The 22519-nt window shown below is 44.1% G+C and overlaps 1 protein-coding gene across 1 annotated transcript in view; it reads right to left on the bottom strand.

Moving 5' to 3' along the window:
* Positions 1–22196, bottom strand: part of mbnl3 (muscleblind-like splicing regulator 3) — a 68256-nt gene extending 46060 nt beyond the window's left edge. The window contains exon 1 of the mRNA XM_023992122.2: positions 21812–22196. The gene's annotated coding sequence lies outside the window, so the exon portion shown is untranslated. The remainder of the gene's footprint in view (positions 1–21811) is intronic.
* Between the last annotated feature and the right edge of the window lie 323 nt (positions 22197–22519).

Genomic DNA, 22519 nt, shown 5'->3' with positions numbered 1-22519 from the left:
AAAGAGGAGAGGAGTAAAGAGGGGAGGAGAGGAGTAAAGAGGGGAGGAGAGGAAGATGGGTGGAAGATGAGAGGAGATGAGATAGGAAATAGCAGGGAGGGAGAAACATTGCAGGAATGGCTGTAAATGAGAGGCGGACTGAGACAGAGGGAGAAACGTTGCAGGAGTGGCTGTAAATGAGAGGCGGACTGAGACAAAGAGGGAGAAGAGAAGGCATTTTGACTCTAAAAGGTCAGCCAGCCTGTTCCACACACACCTACTGTCACTGTGTCCTTCAAGAATACTGAAGAGTGGATTTGAGAAGGTGAAAAAGGAAATATGGAGTTGACTGTATGTGTGTGTGTGTGCGTGCGCGCGCGCATGTGTGACCGTGAGACAGATAATGTAAGATTGAGGATGTAAGCAAAAAAAGCTAAAAAATAAATGTCCTCCCACTGTCAACTGCGTTTATTTTCAGCAAACTTAACATGTGTAAATATTTGTATGAACATAACAAGATTCAACAACTGAGACATAAAGTTAACAAGCTCCACAGACATGTGACTAACAGAAATGGAATAATGTGTCCCTGAAGAAAGGGGGGGGTGTCAAAATCAAAAGCAAGTCAGTATCTGGCGTGGCCACCAGCTGCATTAAGTACTGCAGTGCATCTCCTCCTCATGGACTGTACCAGATTTGCCAGTTATTGCTGTGAGATGTTACCCCACTCTTCCACCAAGGCACCTGCAAGTTCCCGGACATTTCTGTGGGGAATGGCCCTAGCCCTCACCCTTCGATCCAACAGGTCCCAGATGTGCTCAATGGGATTGAGATCCGGGCTCTTCGCTGGCCATGGCAGAACACTGACATTCCAGTCTTGCAGGAAATCACACACAGAACGAGCAGTATGGCTGGTGGCATTGTCATGCTGGAGGGTCATGTCAGGATGTGCCTGCAGGAAGGGTACCACATGAGGAGGATATCTTCCCTGTAACGCACAGCGTTGAGATTGCCTGCAATGACAACAAGCTCAGTCCGATGATGCTGTGACAAACCGCCCCAGACCATGACAGACTGTCCACCTCCAAATCAATCCCACTCCAGAGTACAGGCGTAATGCTCATTCCTTCGACGATAAATGCAAATCCGACCATCACCCCTGGTGAGACAAAACCGCGGCTCGTCAGTGAAGAGCACTTTTTGCCAGTCCTGTCTGGTCCAGCGACGGTAGGTTTGAGCCCATAGGCGACGTTGTTGCCGGTGATGTCTGGTGAGGACCTGCCTTACAGGCCTACAAGCCCTCAGTCCAGCCTCTCTCAGCCTATTGCGGACAGTCTGAGCACTGATGGAGGGATTGTGCGTTCCTGGTGTAACTTGGGCAGTTGTTGTTGCCATCCTGTACCTGTCCCCCAGGTGTGATGTTCGGATGTACCGATCCTGTGCAGGTGTAGTTATATGTGGTCTGCCACTGCGAGGACGATCACTGCGAGGACGATCCTGTCTCCCTGTAGCTCTGTCTTAGGCGTCTCACAGTATGGACATTACAATTTATTGCCCTGGCCACATCTGCAGTCCTCATTCCTCATTCAAGCAGATGAGCAGGGACCCTGGGCATCTTTCTTTTGGTGTTTTTCAGAGTCAGTAGAAAGGCCTCTTTAGCGTCCTAAGTTTTCATAACTGTGACCTTAATTCCCTACCGTCTGTAAGCTGTTAGTGTCTTAACGACCGTTCCACAGGTGTATGTTCATTAATTGTTTATGGTTCATTGAACTAGCATGGGAAACAGTGTTTAAACCCTTTACAATGAAGATCTGTGAAGTTATTTGGATTTTTACGAATTATCTTTGAAAGACAGGGTCCTGAAAAAGGGACGTTTCTTTTTTTGCTGAGTTTATGTATGTATGCATTGTTCAAAATAATGTTATAATTCTATTTCAGGAGAGTTGAGGTTGAGTGATGGGTTAATATTCATCATGTAAGAAGAAATGAATAGGGTCTAAATGCATCAAGCAAAACCTGGTCAGTGGCAAGGCTCTGTCTGTGTGTGCAAACATAAAACCATGTAGTCTAGATAGACGACTATAAAAAGCCACTTCCTGGTATCTCATAACATTTTGGCTGAGGCATTAGTTCCTGTGTAAACATTAACCCTGACCTGATCTAACATCACCTACATTTGAGTCTGAAGGCTACAGGAACAAACATAACACAATACATTTAGGGTTGCACATTATGGGGAATATTCAAAAGGTGGAAACTTTCTGTGGGAATTAACGGGAATATATGGGAATTAACGGGAATATATGCAAATCAATATTAATACCATTAAATGTCGATGTTTTTTGCATTGGATATATTTACCATATCATATGGCGACAGAAACATAAACCTTTTACCTTATCATAAATACACATAACTGCAAATGATTCAACCCTTCCAATAGAAATAAAAAACACAATTTAGTTACGAATTGAACTTTAATTAAATGAGTTGACTCTTCACATGGGATGATTTCACAGAACAACAAAATAAAGGGAATATTGAATGATCCTCAATGATTCATCGCATCTCCCAAAAACGTTTTAAACATACATCTGTAAAATGATAGTCTAGAAACTAAAGCTTTGGTTGTCTTCCTCTCAGGCTTCCATGTCTTCTCCCTGGATCTCCTCAATGTCCACCTCTTGAACATCAGACTCTGAGGCCTCATCTTCACTGTCACTTTCCAACCTTGTTGAGGATGGCTCGTTGTCAGGCTCAAAAAGCCTCAAATTTGCCCGGATGGCCACCAATTTTTCAGCCCTAGTATTGCTCAGCCAGTTGCGTGCTTTTGTGTATGTCCAAACAAGGACCAGTTGCACTCTGAGGCGGCTGATGTTGGTGGGATTTGGAGGATGATGAAGGCAACAGGGGAAAGAGCCTCAGATCCATAAAGTCCCTTCCACCAGGTGGCTGATGAGATATGTTGGCACGACTGCCATATTGGGTCTCCATCCCAAAGCCCTTACTTGGAAGTGTACTTCACCAGACTACCAAGAACCTTGCCCTCATCCAGGCCAAGGTGGCGAGACTCAGTAGTGATGACACCATAGGCCTTGTTGATCTCTGCACCAGACAGGATGCTCTTGCCAGCATACTTGGAGTCCGAAGTTTTGGAGGCAGAAGTTTTCACGCTTTTTGATGAATTTCAGAACTGCAGTTTCCTCTGCTTGGAGCAACAGTGAAGTGGGCAGGGCAGTACATATTTATTCTCTTACATCTTCAAGCAGAGTCTGAACATCAGACAGGATGGCATTGTCTCCCTCAATCTGCGCAATGGCTACTGCTATAGGTTTGAGGAGTTTCAGGCTGCTTACCACGCTCTCCCAAAATACATCATCCAGGAGGATCCTCTTGATGGGGCTGTCCATATCGGCAGACTGTGATATGGCCATTTCTTAGAGAGACTCCTTCCCCTCCAGGAGACTGTCAAACATGATGACAACACCATCCCGATGGGAGTTGCTGGGCAGCTTCAATGTGGTGCTCTTATTCATCTCACTTTGCTTGGTGAAGTAGATTGATGCTATAACTTGACGACCCTTCACATACCTAACCATTTCCTTGGCACTTTTGTAGAATGTATCCATTGTTTTCAGTGCCATGATGCCCTTGTGGAGCAGATTCAATGCATGAGCAGCACAGCCAATGGGTGTGATGTGAGGGTAGGACTCCTCCACTTTAGACCAAGCAGCCTTCATGTTCGCAGCATTGTCTGTCACCAGTGCAAATACCTTCTGTGGTCCAAGGTCATTGATGACTGCTTTCAGCTCATCTGCAATGTAGAGACCAGTGTGTCTGTTGCCGCTTGTGTCTGTGCTCTTGTAGAATACTGGTTGAGGGGTGGAGATGATGTAGTTAATTATTCCTTGCCCACGAACATTCGACCACCCATCAGAGATGAATGCAATACAGCCTGCTTTCTCTATGATTTGCTTGACCTTCACTTGAACTCTGTTGAACTCTGCATCCAGCAAATGAGTAGATAAAGCATGTCTGGTTGGAGGAGTGTATGCTGGGCGAAGAACATTCCGAAATCTCTTCCAATACACATTGCCTGTGAGCATCAGAGGTGAACCAGTTGCATTCACAGCTCGAGCAAGACATTCAACAGCATTTCTCTGACTACGTTCCTTGACTGAGTCAAATAAAATTCTGATTCCAGTAGGACCATGAGCTGTTGCTATCGATAAGGTGTCTGATTCATCATTTTCACCTCAAAAAGAAATATAGGGACTTTTGTCAGAGGTTGCTTGTTGTGAGCGCTGAGGGAACTTTATGCACTTGGCCAGATGATTCTGTATCTTTGTTGCATTCTTCACATATGATTTGGCACAGTATTTGCAAATGTACACCGCTTTTCCTTCTACATTAGCTGCAGTGAAATGTCTTTACACATCAGATAGTGCCGTGGCATTTTCCTGTAAAGATTAGAAAAAAAWTTGTTAAAAAAAACGCAAATACATTTCCATGTACAGATAAATAGTTAAGCAGTTAGATTAAACAACTCCTTTCTAGGATAAATGTTTTAAAATTAAACATGTATGGAAACAGGGTGAATTAACACTCCTCAGTTAGCAGGCTCAAGCAAGCTAARACCCAATTGGTAGCAAAAACTAACTAGCAGAAATTGTTAAGAGTTAGAAATGATTTAAACACACTTTGCTGTAGGCTGCTATTTACTAGTTAACAAAAAATTATGTCATATAAAATATATTCACCCCACCCAGTATTGTAATCAAAACTTACCAGAAAGCATGTAGTCCATGGCACAGACAGGGTAGTAGTGTGGGCTCAATAGCATCTCATTAGTGTGCAAGATCTTGAGAATCAGCTGTACATGTGATGGAAGAGTGCACTGTGCATGCAGAGGGTTGCAATTCCATTGAATTGGGGATAGTTAAACCAAAATATGCCACAAGACCTAGAATTGCCTTATGTGTATCCCACAAAAGGTTCTCTGTTATCAGCTAACATTTTTGATGAATTTAAGAAAATTTACCAAAATTCCCAAACTTAAATTCCCATGGAAACTTTTCGGGGAAATTCTGGAAATTTACTGGAAAGTTTCCGACCTTTTGCAACCCTAAATACGTTAAACAACAATACAAATATAACACACTACATTAAACAACACAACAACACACTGGATCAGCGGATAGGTGACCTCTGAACCTGAGATTGCCACATGATTTGCAGCTTGGCCAGTCAATAGGTCAACATTTAAAAATATACATATTTGGCAACGGGGAGGAATCAAGGGTTAATATTGAGTTTGATGAAATGTCATTATTGTTTAGGCTAGTGATCATGCAGACTCAAGGTGATACTGGTATGGACACTCTCCCTGGTCCAAGATCCCTTCATAAAGACTTCTTTACATCCTTCATTAGCCTGCTATATTTGTTATGTTTTTAACGTTTTATTTCCATTTGTAATATGTACACAATATAGCTTTTAGCTGCTGCCATGTATACTGAAATAAAACTCCACTCAAAAGAGACTATTGAATGGGGCTACACTGACTGCTACTGCATTCCCTCCCCACGCCTGCAGAGAGAGAGAGAGGGCAGGCTGCTACTGCATTCCCTCCCCACGCCTGCAGAGAGAGAGAGAGGGCAGGCTGCTACTGCATTCCCTCCCCACACCTGCAGAGAGAGAGAGAGAGGGCAGGCTGCTACTGCATTCCCTCCCCACACCTGCAGAGAGAGAGAGAGAGGGCAGGCTGCTACTGCATTCCCTCCCAACGCCTGCTGAGAAGAGAGAGAGAGAGGGCGGCTGGCTAACTGCATTTCTCCCCACACCTGCTGAGAGAGAGAGAGAGAGCAGCTGCTACTGCATTCCCTCCACACTGCAAGAGAGAGAGAGAGGAGGGCAGGCTGCTACTGCATTCCTCCCACGCTGCAGAGAGAGAGAGAGAGGGCAGGCTGCTACTGCATTCCCTCCCACACCTGCAGAGAGAGAGAGAGAGGGCAGGCTGCTAACTGCATTCCCTCCCACAACTGCAGAGAGAGAAGAGGGCAGGCTGCTACTGCATTCCTCCCCACACTGCAGAGAGAGAGAGAGAGAGGCAGTGCTACTGGCTTTCCTCCCACTCATGAGAGGAGAGAGAGGCAGCTGCTACTGCATTCCCTGCCCCACACTGCAGAGAGAGAAGAGAGAGGGCAGGCTGCTACTGCATTCCTCCCACACCTGCAGAGAGAGAGAGAGAGGGCGGCTGCTACTGCATTCCCTCCCCACTGCTTGCAGAGAGAGAGAGAGAGAGAGAGGCAGCTGCTACTGCATTCCTCCCCACACCTGCAGAGAGAGAGAGAGAGGGAGCTGCTACTGCATTCCCTCCCCACACTGCTAGAGAGAGAGAGAGAGAGGGCAGCTGCTACTGCATTCCCTCCCACCACATGCCTAGAGAGAGAGAGAGAGAGGGCAGGCTGCTACTGCATTTCCTCCCCACACTGCAGAGAGAGGAGAGAGGGCAGGCTGCTACTGCATTCCCTCCCCACACCTGCAGAGGAGAGAGAGAGAGAGAGGGCAGGCTGCTACTGGCATTCCCTCCCACACCTGCAGAGAGAGAGAGGAGAAGGAGGCTGCTACTGCATTCCCTCCACACCTGCAGAGAGAGAGAGAGAGAAGGGCCAGGCTGCTACTGCTTCCCTCCCACACGTGCAGAGAGAGAAGAGAGAGAGGGCAAGGCTGCTACGTGCATTCCTCCCCACACATGCGAGAGAGCGAAGGGCAGGCTGCTACTGCATTCCCTCCCCACACCTGCAGAGAGAGAGAGAGAGGGCAGGCTGCTACTGCATTCCCTCCCGACACCTGCAGAGAGAGAGGGCAGGCTGCTACTGCATTCCCTCCCCACACCTGCAGAGAGAGAGAGAGGGCAGGCTGCTACTGCATTCCCTCCCCACACCTGCAGAGAGAGAGAGGGGGGAGGGAGGGAACTCCAGGAGTCACCAGGTAGAGGTTATGGTTGGTGGGACAGACCCTGTATCCCAAATGGCACCATTTTTCTTATGTGGCATACATACTGTGTAGGACTCTGGTCAAAAGTAGCGCACTATATAGGGAATAAGGTGCCATTTGCACAGGCAGCCCAATTCTGATATTTTTTTCATTAATTGGTCTTTTGACCAATCAGATCAGCTCTTTTGCCAATAATTGGGCAAAACATCAGAATTTGGCTGCCTGTGTCAATGTAGCCTATGGGACACAGCAAGAGAGGGGTAAGGCTGGCTGTTGTTGACTCCAGCGCACTGCGTCATGTCCATCCTCAAAGATGGAGTACCACTACACTACGTAACAAGGTAACCTTCATAGCAGGAAGCTGATGTCTCCAGAATTGATTAAGGGAACGCAGTACTTGGGGGCCTGCCTGCAAATTCAATTCATAAACTAGATGGCGCCGACGGAGAAGGGCGACATCTTACGAGTTTCAATCCGACTTTGCTATTTAGTGACTTTTTCCATGTTTATCCTTACTTTTTTGTACAGAAAGTTAAAACTTCTTAGGGCTAGGGTTCTTTTTTCTCAATTTCCGCCTGACTGATGTGCCCAAAGTAAACTGCCTGTTGCTCAGGCCCTGTAGCCAGGATATGCATATCATTGGTACCATTGGAAGGAAAACACTTTGAAGTTTGTAGAAATGTTAAAATAATGTAGGAGACTATAACACAATAGATATGGTAGAGCCCATGCTCTTACAATGGAAAGTATACGGGCATAATGAATTCTAGCTCCCAGGATGCAATTCCTATGGCTTCCACAGGGTGTCAGCAGTTTATGTTCAAGGTTTCAGGCTTGTAACTTCCAAAACGAATAAGAAATATGACTTTTAGTACAAGGACACAGTCTTGGAAATTCCTTGTTTGGGCGTGCGATGCACCTGCTAATATCAGTTTCCTATTGAACATACTTCTTTCCGTAAGAAATATTATAGTTTGATTATATTTTAGGATTATATTGAGGAGTCAATAGAAATGTATTTTGACTCGTTTTAACAAAGTTTAGCGGTAGATTTTCCTTTCTCTGCAAGTTGAACGAGTGGATTACTCAAATCGATGGCGCCAACTAAACAGACCTTTTGGGATATAAAGAAGGATTTTATCTAACAAAATGACACTACATGTTATAGCTGGGACCCTTTGGATGACAAACCAGAGGAATATTTTTTTAAAGTAAGTGAATATTTAATTGCTATTTGTGAATTTATGAAACCTGTGCCAGTGGAAAAATATTTTGATGTGGGGCGCCGTCCTCAAACAATCGCATGGCATGCTTTCGCTGTAATGGCTACTGTAAATCGGACAGTGCAGTTAGATTAACAATAATTTAAGCTTTCAACCGATATAAGACACTTGTATGTACCTAAATGTTTAATATCCATAATTTTAATGATTATTTATTTGAATTGCGTGCCCTCCAGTTTCACCGGAAGTTGTCCCGCTAGCGGGACGCCTAGCCCTATAAATACTTGACGGCCAAGACAGTTACTAACCTCGATTTYGACTTCAAATCCGACTTAGACTAAACTGTTCCCTTGTTCATACACCATTAATTTGTTCCACTTCACCAAAACGCTGTGGGCATCGATGCTGCAGACGAGCCGGCATCCTTGTGTCACTGAGACGAAGAGAATATCCCCTCCGTCCTATTGGCAAATGTCCAGTCACTCGAGAATAAGATGGTTGGGATTCGTTCAAGTGTCTCCTATCAGAGAGAGTTGAAAAGCTGCAAAATTATATGCCTTGCAGAGATGTGGCTGGATGACTCAGTGAACTCAGTGGTTTCTCCATGCAGCAGCACGATCGGACGAAGGCGGCCTCGAGCAAGTCCAAGGGAGGGAGGGGTGTGCCTCTTCATAAACGACAACTGGTGTGCTGCGTTCAGTGTGAAGGAAATCTCTAGCTTTTGATTCCCTGATATAGAACACATCATGGTAAACTGCAGAACATTTAATCTACCTGATATAGAACACCTTATGGTAAACTGCAGAACCTTTAATCTACCTGATATAGAACACCTCATGGTAAACTGCAGAACCTTTAATCTACCTGATATAGAACACATCATGGTAARCTGCAGACACTTATCTACCAAGAGAGTAATGATCACAACTGTCTACATCCCTCCACAAGCCAACACCACTTTGGCACTCAACGAACTATATGGGGCCATAAACAAAGAAGAAACCACTCACCCAGAGCCAGTGTTTCTGGTGGGCAGAGACTTTAACACAGGGAGAATTAAAACTGTTCTCTCACTTTAATCAACATGTCTCCTGCGCTAAAACTGTAGACCACTTTTATTCTACCCACAGAAACGCATACAAGGTTCTCCCTCGTCCTCTCTTCTGCAAATTTGACCATGACTCTATTCTCCTGCTTCCTGTTTACGAACTAAAACTCAAACAGGAAGTACAGTGACGCGTTCAATACTCCAACGCTAGTCGTATGTGGCAGGGCTTGCAGACGATAACGGATTACAAAGGGAAACCCAGCCATGAGATGTCCAGTGATGCAGAACTCCCAAACGAGCTAAATGTCTTTTATGGTCGCTTCGAGGAATACAACACTGAGTAATGCGTGAAAGCCCCTGTTGTTCCGGATGACTGTGTGATCTCACTCTCTGTGGTTGATGTGTGTAAAACTTTAAAACAGGTTAGCACTCACAAGACCGCCATTTAAAATACCAGGGTGCGTTCTCAAAGCATGCGCAGACCATCTGAAAAGTGTCTTCAATTACATTTTCAATCTCTCCTTGTCCCCGTCTGTAATCCCAATATGTTTCAAGCTGACCACCATTGTTCCTGTTCCCAAGAACTCCAAGGTAACCTACCTAAATGACTATTGCCCTTTAGCACTTGAATCTGTCATTATGAAATGCTTTGACCATCACACCGTCATTTCCGGTCACAACTTGTAGACTTGTTTACGTGCTGCTGTGCAGTTTGTTGCTAACGTATCTTTGCTACCTGCCAACTTTACGTTTTTTACTTATTAATTACCGTTTTATATTTTTATTTTTCACCTCGCTCAACTTTTTTCATTAAACTTTTTCACCCCGGACGCTTTATCTGGACATGGTTCTACACGACCTCCACCAGCTGAAGCTAAATAGTAACATTAACATATTAACATGATGCCTTCTAACTGCAGTTGCTGTACTCATAATATACAGGAGAGCGATCGCCTTATGGCGAGGATAGCCGTGCTGCAAGCCCAGCTTCAGACGCAATCGTTAGGCAAGGGTCATTTAAGCATGGTTCCTCTCTAGGTTTCTTCCTAGGTTCCGGCCTTTCTAGGGAGTTTTTCCTAGCCACCGTGCTTCTACATCTGCATTGCTTGCTGTTTGGGGTTTTAGGCTGGGATTCTGTACAGCACTTTGTGACATCGGCTGATGTGGAGCGGGTTCGAGAGCTTCAAGTTCCTTGCTGTCTACATCACTAAGGACTCAACATGGGCCACACACACCAACACAGTCGTGAAGCGGGTACGACAGCGCCTCTTCCCCCACAAGGCTGAAAAGATTTGGCATGGGCCCTTGGATCCCAAAATGTTCTACAGCAGCACCATCGAGAGCATCTTGACTGGCTGCATCACCACTTGGTATGACAAACGCACTTCTCTCGACCACAAAGTGCTTCGGGGGGGTGGTGCGGACAGCTCAGTACATTACTGGGGCCGAGCTCCCTGCCATCCGGGACCTTTATATCAGGCGGTGTCAGAGGAAGGATCGAAAAATTGCCAAAGACTCCAGCCACCCTAGCCACAGACTGTTCATTCTCCAACCGTCCGGCAAACAGTACCGAAGCATCGGCTCTCGGACCAACAGCCCCCGAGACAGCCACTACCCCATGCCATAATACTGTTAAATAGCCATAAGACCGCTAAATAGTTAATTAAATGGTTACCCTGGACTATCTTGCACTGACTCTATGCACACTATATACACACACTACACTTTTACACTCATCATATGCTGCAGCTACTCTGTTCTTTATTTTACTCTTATTATTATCTATCCTGATGCCAAGTCACTTTACCCTGCCTTCATGTACATATCTACCTCAAATACCTTATTATTATCTATCCTGATGCCAAGTCATCTTGTACCCTGCCTTCATGTACATATCTACCCAAATACCTTATTATTATCTATCCTGATCCAATCACTTTACCCTGCCTTCATGTACATATCTACCTCAAATACCTTATATTATCTACTCTGATGCCAGTCCACTTAATCCTGCCTTCATGTACAATCTACTCAAATACCTTATTATTATCTATCCTGATGCCAAGTCACTTTTACCCGCCTTCATGTACATATCTACCTCAAATACCTTATTATTATCTACCGATGCCAAGTCACTTTACCCTGCTTCATGTACATATCTACCTCAAATACCTTATTATATCTATCCTGATGCCTAGTCACTTTACCCTGCCTTCATGTACATATCTACCTCAAATACCTTATATTATCTATCCTGATGCCTAGTCACTTTACCCTGCCTTCATGTACATATCTACCTCAAATACCTTATTATTATCTATCCTGATGCCAAGTCATTACCCTGCCTTCATGTACATATCTACCTCAAATACCTTATTATATCTATCCTGATGCCAAGTCACTTTACCCTGCCTTCATGTACATATCTACCTCAATACCTTATTATTATCTATCCTGATGCCTAGTCACTTTACCTCCTTCATGTACATATCTACCTCAAATACCTTATTATTATCTATCCTGACCTAGTCACTTACCCTGCCTTCATGTACATATCTACCTCAAATACCTTATTATTATCTATCCTGATGCCAAGTCACTTTACCTCCTTCAGTAACATATCTACCTCAAATACCTTATTATTATCTATTGATGCCAAGTCACTTTACCTGCCTTCATGTACATATCTACTCAATACCTTATTATTATCTATCCTGATGCCTAAGTCACTTTACCTGCCTTCTGTACATATCTACCTCAAATACCTTATTATTATCTATCCTGATGCCAAGTCACTTTACCCTGCCTTCATGATATCATATCTACTCTCAATACCTTATATTATCTATCCTGATCCAAGTCACTTTACCTGCCTTCATGTACAATCTACTCAAATACCTTATATTATCTATCCTGATGCAAGTCACTTACCTCTGTCTCATGTACATATCTACCTCAAATACCTTATTATTATCTATCCTGATGCCTAGTCACTTTACCCTGCCTTCATGTACATATCTACCTCAAATATCTTATTAATTATCCTGATGTCAAGTCACTTTACCTGGTACTGGTACTCCTTGTATATAGCTCACATTGATCTGGACTGGTACTCCCTGTAATAAGCTCCACATTGATCTGGTACTGGTACTCCCTGTATATAGCTCCACTTGATCTGGTACTGGTACTCCCTGTATATAGCTCCACATTGATCTGGTACTGGTACTCCCTGTATATAGCTCACATTGATCTGGTACTGGTACTCCCTGTATATAGCTCCACATTGATCTGGTACTGGTACTCCAATGTAGCTCCACATTGATCTGGTACTGGTACTCCATGTAATATGCTCCACATTGATCTGGTACTGGTACTCCTGTATATAGCTCCACATTGATCTGGTACTGGTACTCCTGTATAAGCTCACACTTGATCTGGTACTGGTACTCCCTGTATATAGCTCCACATTGATCTGGTACTGTACTCCTGTATATAGCTCCACATTGATCTGGTACGGTACTCCCTGTATATAGCTCCACATTGATCTGGTACTGGTACTCCCTGAATATAGCTCCACATTGATCTGGTACTGGTACTCCCTGTTATAGCTCCACATTGTCTGGTACTGGTACTCCCTGTATATAGCTCACATTGATCTGGTACTGGTACTCCCTGTATATAGCTCCACATTGATCTGGTACTGGTACTCCTGTATATAGCTCCACATTGATTCGGGTACTGGTACTCCTGTATATAGCTCCACATTGTGGTACTGGTACTCCTGTATATAGCTCCACATTGATCTGGTACTGTACTCCCTGTATATAGCTCCACATTGATCTGGTACTGGTACTCCTGTATATAGCTCCACATTGATCTGGTACTGGTACTCCTGTATATAGCTCCACATTGATCTGGTACTGGACTCCCTGTATATAGCTCCACATTGATCTGGTACTGTTACTCCCTGTATATAGCTCCACATTGACTCTGGTACTGGTACTCCCTGTATATAGCTCCACATTGATGGTACTGGTACTCCTGTATATAGCTCCCATTGATCTGGTACTGGTACTCCTGTATATAGCTCCACATTGATCTGGTACTGGTACTCCCTGTATATAGCTCCACATGATCTGGTACTGGTACTCCCTGTATATAGCTCCACATTGATCTGGTACTGGTACTCCCTGTATATAGCTCCACATTGATCTGGTACTGATCTCCTGTATATAGCTCCACATTGATCTGGTACTGGTACTCCATGTATATAGCCACATTGATCTGGTACTGATTACTCCCTGTATATAGCTCCACATTGACTGTTACTGGTACTCCATGTATATAGCTCCACATTGATCTGGTACTGGTACTCCCTGTATATAGCTCACATTGATCTGGTACTGGTACTCCCTGTATATAGCTCACATTGATCTGGTACTGGTACTCCCTGTATATAGCTCCACATTGATCTGGTACTGGTACTCCCTGTATATAGCTCCACATTGATCTGGTACTGGTACATCCTGTATATAGCTCCACATTGATCTGGTACTGGTACTCCCTGTATATAGCTCCACATTGATCTGGTACTGGTATCTCTGTATATAGCTCACATTGATCTGGTACTGTACTCCCTGTATATAGCTCCACATTGATCTGGTCTGGTACTCTGTATATAGCTCCACATTGATCTGGTACTGGTACTCCTGTATATAGCTCAATAATGATCTGGTACTGGTACTCCTGTATATAGCTCCACATTGAATCTGGTACTGGTACTCCCTGTATATAGCTCCACATTGATCTGGTACTGGTACTCCCTGTATAATAGCTCAACATTGATCTGGTACTGGTACTCCCTGTATATAGCTCCACATTAATCTGGTACTGGTACTCCCTGTATATAGCTGCACATTGATCTGGTACTGGTACTCCCTGTATATAGCTCCACATTGATCTAGTACTGGTACTCCCTGTATATAGCTCCACATTGATCTGGTACTGGTACTCCCTGTATATAGCTGCACATTAATCTGGTACTGGTACTCCCTGTATATAGCTCCATTATTGTGTATTTTATTCCTTGTGTAACAATATATATWTTTTTTTTCTTTTTCTTTTTTTCTTTCAAATCTGCATCGTTGGGAGGGGCTCGGAAGCAATGATTTCAAGGTATTTGATTGAATTTGAACAGTGCTGCAAGGATTCTTCTGACACAAACAAAACTGTCTGCCCACATCACCCCCATCGGCTACCTGTTCCTCAAAGAATTGACTTTAAAATCATCCTCCTCGTCTGCAAATCCCTAGACCGTGCCTTGTCCTCCCATGCACCATGCCTATGGAACTCCCTTCCAGATAATCTCAGGGCTATTCAGACTGTTGGAGCTTTAAAAGCAGGCCTTAAGACTCACCTCTATCGGCCTAGCCTTCCTCATGATATGGTTACATACATTTGTTTAATTTTTTGTTGACTATGTCTCTATTTTCTATTTTATTTTATGCACCTTGTGATTATTCTTGTATAATGAAAAGCGCTTTACAAATGTAATAAATTATTATTAGTTTCCCCACGGTCCCTCCCCCATGCTGCACACGTCCAAAAGCCCAGTCAGCCCCTCTGTCGGAGCACCAGGCACAGACGGATAAAACAAATAACTGTGCGAAACCACAAGGCCATAACACCAGAGTAGACACTTGGAACGCAGGAATCTTTAAGACATGCAATATATTTAGAAAATGTGCAGCCAGAGCCCTTAAACAACTGTCTGACTGATAAAATCTAACAAATCACTCTTTTAGGCCTTGGTCATACCAGCAACATTTCAAGCTTTAAAAAAAACATAGCCTAGAACCAACCAATAAACATTAGAGTCTTACTCAGACCAGAGTCACCTGGAAGATTCTAACATAATTATTTTTATTTATCCTTTATTTAACTAGGCAAATCAGTTAAGAACAAATTCTTATTTACAATGACGGCCTACCCCGGCCAAACCCTAACGACGCTGGGCCAATTGTGCACCGCCCTAAGGGACTTCCAATCACGGCCGGTTGTGATACAGCCTGGAATTGCCAGGGTCTGTAGTGACGCCTCTAGCACTGAGATGCGGTGCACTAGACCGCTGCGCCACTTCCGGGAGTGAAACAGAGAGAGAGAAACCTTCCATAACAAAGCCATCACCTGCAGAGAAATGAACCTGGAGAAGAGCCCCCTAAGCAAGCTGGTCCTGGGGGTCTGTTTACAGACCCCACAGAGCCCCAGAACAGCAACACAATTAGACCCAAACAAATCATGAGAAAACAAAAATATAATTATTTGACACATTGGAAAGAATTTACAAAACAACAGAGCAAACTATAATGCTATTTGGCCCTAAACAGAGAGTACACATTGGCAGAATACCTGACCACTGTGACTGACCCAAAACTGAGGAAATCTTTGACTATGTACAACCTTGCTATTGAGAAAGGCACAAAATGAGGTGGAAACTGAGCTGCACTTCCTAACCTCCTGCCAAATGTATGACCATATTAGATACATATTTCCCTCAGATTACAGACCCACAAAGAATTTGAAAACAAATCAAATTTAGATCAACTCCCATTTCTATTGGGTGAAATACCACAGAGAGAGTAGAGAGAGAGTAGGGAGAGCAGCAAGATTTGTGACCTGTTGTCACAAGAAAAGGGCAACCAGTGAAGTACAAACACTATTGTAAATACAACCCATATTTATGTTTATTTATTTTCCCTTCCGTACTTTAACTATTTGCACATCGTTACAACACTGTATATAGTCATAACAGGATATTTGAAATGTCTCTATTCCTTTGGAACTTTTGTGAGTTTAATGTTTACTGTTAATTTTTATTGTTTGTTTCACTTTTGTTAATTATCTATTTCACTTGCTTTGGCAATGTAAACATATGTTTCCCATGCCAATAAAGCCCCCTAAAATTGAAATTGAATTGCGAGAGAGAAAGAGAGAGTGGTGTGGGTAGAGTGATTAGGTGATTGATTAAAGATAGCGCTGGAGGAGGAGAATAACAAGACAAGAGGAGGAGCTCCGGGTCACAATGAGAGGGAAAGGTCAAGCAACAGGGATAGAGCAAAGTAATTAGGTTAAGTATCTATAATCCCTTCAGCTTGTTAAAGCACCACAGTATCCATTCACAAAAACATACATCCAGCTATAGATATACCCCTCACAAACAGTGCCTTCAGAAAGTATTCACACCCCTTGACTTTTTCCACATTTTGTTGTGTTACAGCCTGAATTTAAGACGGATTTTGTGTCATTGGCCTACACACAATACCCCATAATGTCAAAGTGGAATTATGTTTAAAGAAATTTTTACAAATGAATTAAAATTGAAAAGCTGAAATGTCTTGAGTCAACAAGTGTTCCACCCCTTTGTTATGGCAAGCCTAACATGCTGACCACACCGCCCCCGTTGCATGCGCCAGCGTTGCTAAATAAATATACACATACATGTTATTCAATCATTTCATCCAAATTGCTCGCACGCGTCAACAAGCGTCTGCGTAGCCAGGCTCTAAAATAGAACTTGGTTCCATTTTTGATGCGTGACACGCTGCAAGTCCCATCTCCTCATTGGTTTTTAGGAGCATATACCCACGTGGGTGACTGAATGATGAACTGAGGTCCACACTCCAATCAAAGCTGGTTGCCAACCGCCAGATAAAGTCCACAGAAGAAGAAGACTGGAGGAGAGATTACTAGAAACTAAGGTTTCCCCTTTTATCTGTGGATTCATTGTTTGAGTAGAGAACACACGATTTTGTGTGACACAAAATGGGTAAAAATTCTACAAAGATCCAGAAAAAAGGGACCTTGTTCATTTTAGGTAAAATAATAACCCAATGTTTATATCCCAGGACAAATTAGCTAGCAACAGCAAGCTAGCTAGCTAAATGTCCATTAATGTTTCTTGTGTTTCGACCTGTCCCCAAATGAATATAATTGATTCAGAGTTAGTTTTGATATTTGAACCTGCGTGTCCTGATCACATCTGGTGTGGGTGGACAAAAACAACATGCGGACGCATGCGCGGGATACTTCACAATTTTGGCAATGAGGCCCATTAGGGCCCCCGAGTGGCGCAGCAATCTATGGCACTGCATCTCAGTGCTAGAGGCATCACTACAGACCCTGGTTCAATTCCAGGCTGCATCACAACCGGCTGTGATTGGGAGTCCCATAGGGCAGCTCACAATTGGTCCGGGTTTGGCTGTCATTGTAAATAAGATGTTGTTCTTAACCGACTTGCATAGTTAAATAAAACTAAAGCCCAGTCAGATGAACGTGTGGATATCATTTTTATGTCTCTGTGTCCATTATGAAGAAAGTTAGAGGTAGTTTTGCGAGCCAATGCTAACTAGTGTTAGCACAATGACTGAAGGTCTATGGGTATCTGCGAGCATGCAATGACTGGAAGTCTATGGGTATCTGCAGATATCCATAGACTTCCAGTCATTGCGCTAAAGCTAATTTGCTAATATTTATCAATCCAGGTGTGCGAAGCTCTTAGAGACTTACCCGGAAAGACTCACAGCTGTAATCGCTGGGTGATTCTAACATGTATTGACTCAGGGGTGTGAATACTTATGTAAGTGAGATATGTATGTTACATTTTCAATAAATTTGCTAAATTTTCTAAAAACATGTTTTCACTTTGTCATTATGGGGTATTGCTTGTAGATGGGTGAGGGGGAAAAATATTTAATCAATTTTGAATTCAGGCTGTAACACAACAAAATGTGGAATAATTCAAGAGGTATGAATACTTTCTGAAGGCCCTGTATATGGACACTTACACAAAAACATACACTATACAGGACACACACACATGTAACTGGCATGTACACAGACGCATAGGCTACACTCATAAATGACATATTAGTGGACTCAAGGAATAACATAATGTACCACATACTGAAATGTAAAGCATGACATGTAATGGAGTTAACAAGGAAACAGGTTTGCATGGAAGAATTACTGATTTGATTTGCATGCCTACAAAAGTCTGTCTTTTTACAGGGGTTTTTATGTTATTAACCTATACCTTTATCCAAACCCTCACAGTCAGATAATGGATATTTACTACCTGTGAGCTGGCTGAGCATTAGCAGATATTATGGATTAATCCATTTCATATAGCCTGCATAACATTTGGTGATTTTTTTATGCTGTTGCTTTATCAGTATAATGTTTAATTTGCACCATGAAAATACTAGGTACTGGGCAGAGTCTGGGGCAGCTGAGCAGGGACCTGGTTGGTTGTGTAGAGGGGAAATGAGGACAGGTTGTGTAGGAGTGCAGTTAGAATACAGTAACCTCACTGTGTGTGTGGTGCAGCGGTTACCTGTGTTAATATGGAGTAAAAAATAAAAATAGCTAGACGGGTGCAGAGTCCACTGCGGAGAGAGAGAGAGAGCACATAAACCAGTCTAGACTCGCCATGCTGTTAAATGAGGCAAGGCAATGGCATCGATTCGCAAAAGCATATGCACTGATGTTGAGTGAGTGAAAACAGCATATTTAAGTGTGGGGTTATGGCGTGTTATAGCCCTATTGACTTTGATGTGACCCCTTATCTGCAGACCCCCCCCCCGTTACTATTTCAGAAAATAAGGGGGGAACTTCACTCCACTGGGTGGAATGCCACTTGGCAAAGATAAAAGGAAACTGRTTTAGTCACTACTGTGGTGACCTGAGACAGCCAGTATATTAATGTAATGTTCTGTTTATCGCATTCAAACCAAATGGCACCATGTTCCCTACGTAGAGTTACCTTTTACATGGCCCAAGTAGTGCACTACATAGGAAATAGGGTGTCATTTGGGACGTAGTAGGCATAGTGTATTGGATGAGGTCTGATAACAGGTTATGATTGGAATAAGAAAAGCTCCAAGGCCAGCACTATAAGGAACAACTTCTCCTACTAGTCCCCCAGGCCAGCACCATCTAGTCTCCCAGGCCAGGACCATCTAGTCCCCCAGGCCAGAAATATCTAGTCACCCAGGCAGGAACATCTAGTCCCCCAGGCCAGGAACATCTAGTCCCCCAGGCCAGGAACATCTAGTCCCCCAGGCCAGGAACATCTAGTCCCCCAGGCCAGAACTATCTAGTCTCCCAGGCCAGGAACATCTAGTCCTCCAGGCCAGGAACATCTAGCCCCCCAGGCCGGGACCATCTAGTCTCTAGTCTCCCAGGCCAGGAACCATCTAGTCCCCCAGGCTGGAACCATCTAGACCCCAGGCAGGAACCATCTAGTCCCCCAGGCCGGAACCATCTAGTCCCCTAGGCCAGAACCATCTAGTCCCCCAGGCCGGAAGCATCTAGTCCCCCAGGCCACATTATCATTCCAAAAAGTGTTCAAATAGGCATAGTGATTTGCAATTCGATAGACATATAAATTATGCAGTTCTTCAAAAGAGTGACATGCACTTGGATGGAGTGGAATTACAGGCCAAGAAGACGTGGCGTCTTGTTGTTGGCACTAACGGACAAATAGTGTGCAACTGCAACCCGCAAATTGACCTGCATGGAGACACCGGTAGACAGTGTACTTCACTCCCGCCTGCCCGAACACCTTCCCTCACCGTCGTTAACAGAACTGCGGGAAAACAATGCCCGATAGGCGAGGGCAAAGGACACTGTCTACCGGTCGCTCCTGCCTCCCGCTAGTACAGCAGGCGGAAGGGACACCGGGTGCTAGCTTGCTAGTTAGCAACACCGTGTGATAGCTTGCTAGTTAGCTAGCACACGGCGTCACCCCCACCTCCCGCCTGCTCTTGTAACAGTTTAACTTTAGTCCGTCCCCTCGCCCCGACCCGGGCGCGATCCAGGGACCCTCTGCACACATCAACAACAGTCACCTACGAAGCATCGTTACCCATCGCTCCACAAAAGCCGCGGCCCTTGCAGAGCAAGGGGAACCACTACGTCAAGGTCTCAAAGCGAGTGACGTCACCGATTGAAACGCTATTAGCGCGCACCACCGCTAACTAGCTAGCCATTTCACATCGGTTACACTCACCCCCCTTTCGACCTCCTCCTTTTCCGCAGCAACCAGTGATCCGGGTCAACAGCATCAATGTAACAGTTTAACTTTAGTTCGTCCCCTCGCCCCGACCCGGGCGCGAACCAGGGACCCTCTGCACACATCAACAACAGTCACCCACGAAGCATCGTTACCCATCGCTCCACAAAAGCCGCGGCCCTTGCAGAGCAAGGGGAACCACTACTTCCAAGGTCTCAAAGCGAGTGACGTCATTGATTGAAACGCTATTAGCGCGCACCACCGCTAACTAGCTAGCCATTTCACATCGGTTACACTCTGTTCCGAATAAAACAGTGCCTGACAAGTGGGGTCGAAGTACACTGCCTATCGGTGTCTAGCTACTCCGGTACACAGCAGGTGGGAGGTGGGGGTGACACCGTGTGCTTGCTAGCTTGCTAGTTAGTTAGCTAGCACATGGTGTCGCACCTCCTTAAGACTAGTTGGCTAAGTTAGCACACAGTCTTCTTCGCTCTTGCCTGCCGATCACCTGCCCTCACCGTCGTTAACAGAACGGTGGGATAACAGTGTCCGACAGGAGGGGCAAAAGACACTAGCTATAGCTAGCTACCATTTTCGCCCCAGCCTCTTCTTCTACTGTGGGATTTATCGGCAGTTGGCATCCAACGTTATGGTGCATTACCGCCATCTACTGTACTAAAGTGCCCCTGCCTATGTACTGGAGTCATGTAGCTTAAAAATTGACCAATAGACATATAAAGAGGGGTTCCTGCAGATGCTGGAACGCCCCAAATTACAGGCTGCAGTTGCACCCTTATCCTAATGGAGGCTAACTCCACATGGCTTGTTGGCCAAAGCCTATGAATGTTTTTTGGGGATAAACACCGAAAATAAGGTCTGTGGTAAACACAGGATTAGCAGAGTTTATACAGAAAAAAAACKTTAAGATCTCCTAAACTTCTGTTAACCTCAAACCTTATTTCGGCGTTTATCCCAAAACCCCATTCTTTCTCCATTAATTTCCCCCATAGGAATGGCTGAACGACCTGAACAAACCAGATGTTACTAATTTCCAGTTAAACTGGCGAGCTCTTCAACATTTCCGCATTAGAAACGGTTGTGAGATTTGCGTCCTGTATTACCGACGCGACAGAATCGATAACTGTGGCATACTGTGAGTGTCTTGAAGAGCGACAGCCCTGAAAATGATTGTTGGTAGCCTAAATGCATCACCATATGGACTAGGCCTAAAAATTGTCAGACGTGAAATGTTATGACATCATCACTCTGTATTCTATGCGTAACCTCGCCTACTATTGCTATTGTAAACTACCCAACAACAGGCAAAGAGACAGTTTATTCAAATGTTGGCTATCCATGTGATACATATTTACTAACTTCCAATAGATGTGTTGTTACAAGCTTATTTACACGCACCAACATGCGCAATTAGTAAGGCAAGACGCCAGGTGAAAGTCAACTGCGACAGCAGTCATGCATTAGTGTTCTTACCTGTGCACGCTCGGTAGGTCTGATAAATAGCCTAATCCTGTCTTCAACACGTTGTCTTCTTACTTATTACAGCATGCTAAATAAATGTTCATGTCACGATAAGATAATTATTTTACCAATTCTGAATACGCCATACTTAGAGCGAATGTTAATAGTGCTGGAAAAATCGAATCACTTACATATATAACAGTTTAAAAAACGATACSTCGTGCATTTATCCCAAAATATTATGCGGGGAAACAAAACGATGAAGCGGCGTGAAGTGAAATGTCGCAACTTGGTAGCTGGCTAAATAAAAAGCAGAGACAAGCTAGACCAGAGGAGGGCGAGGTAAAAATCGAGGGAGGGCAAAAGCAGAAGGGAGGAGTTCAGGAGAAAAGTGTTGTTTGGTATTACGCATTGCCGAAGAGCCGTGCATTGCCTCCATTTTAGGGGAATCCCATTAGACTGTGTTATCCGCGGTAAGAGGGCGGTAACTGGATGGGTCACTTCAGGTACTGTCCTTTTGTCTCTACCCTTTACATTTTGGTAAACCTACTTTACCGAATGTCATGGTCCACAATCTCAGGTATACTGCTTCATGTCCTAAATGGTATTACAGGGTAGCCACCGTCATAACAGCCTCTAATATAGATCACAATATTCTTTCATTTATGATAATGACTCACCTGTAAAAATGTACCAGACACAACTAGGGATAAACCTACC

This window comes from Salvelinus sp. IW2-2015, linkage group LG8 (assembly GCF_002910315.2).
Source record: "Salvelinus sp. IW2-2015 linkage group LG8, ASM291031v2, whole genome shotgun sequence".
NCBI classification, from domain to species: domain Eukaryota; kingdom Metazoa; phylum Chordata; class Actinopteri; order Salmoniformes; family Salmonidae; genus Salvelinus; species Salvelinus sp. IW2-2015.
Note: the sequence above shows the minus strand (reverse complement) of the source record. Positions and strands in the feature narration are given on the sequence as shown.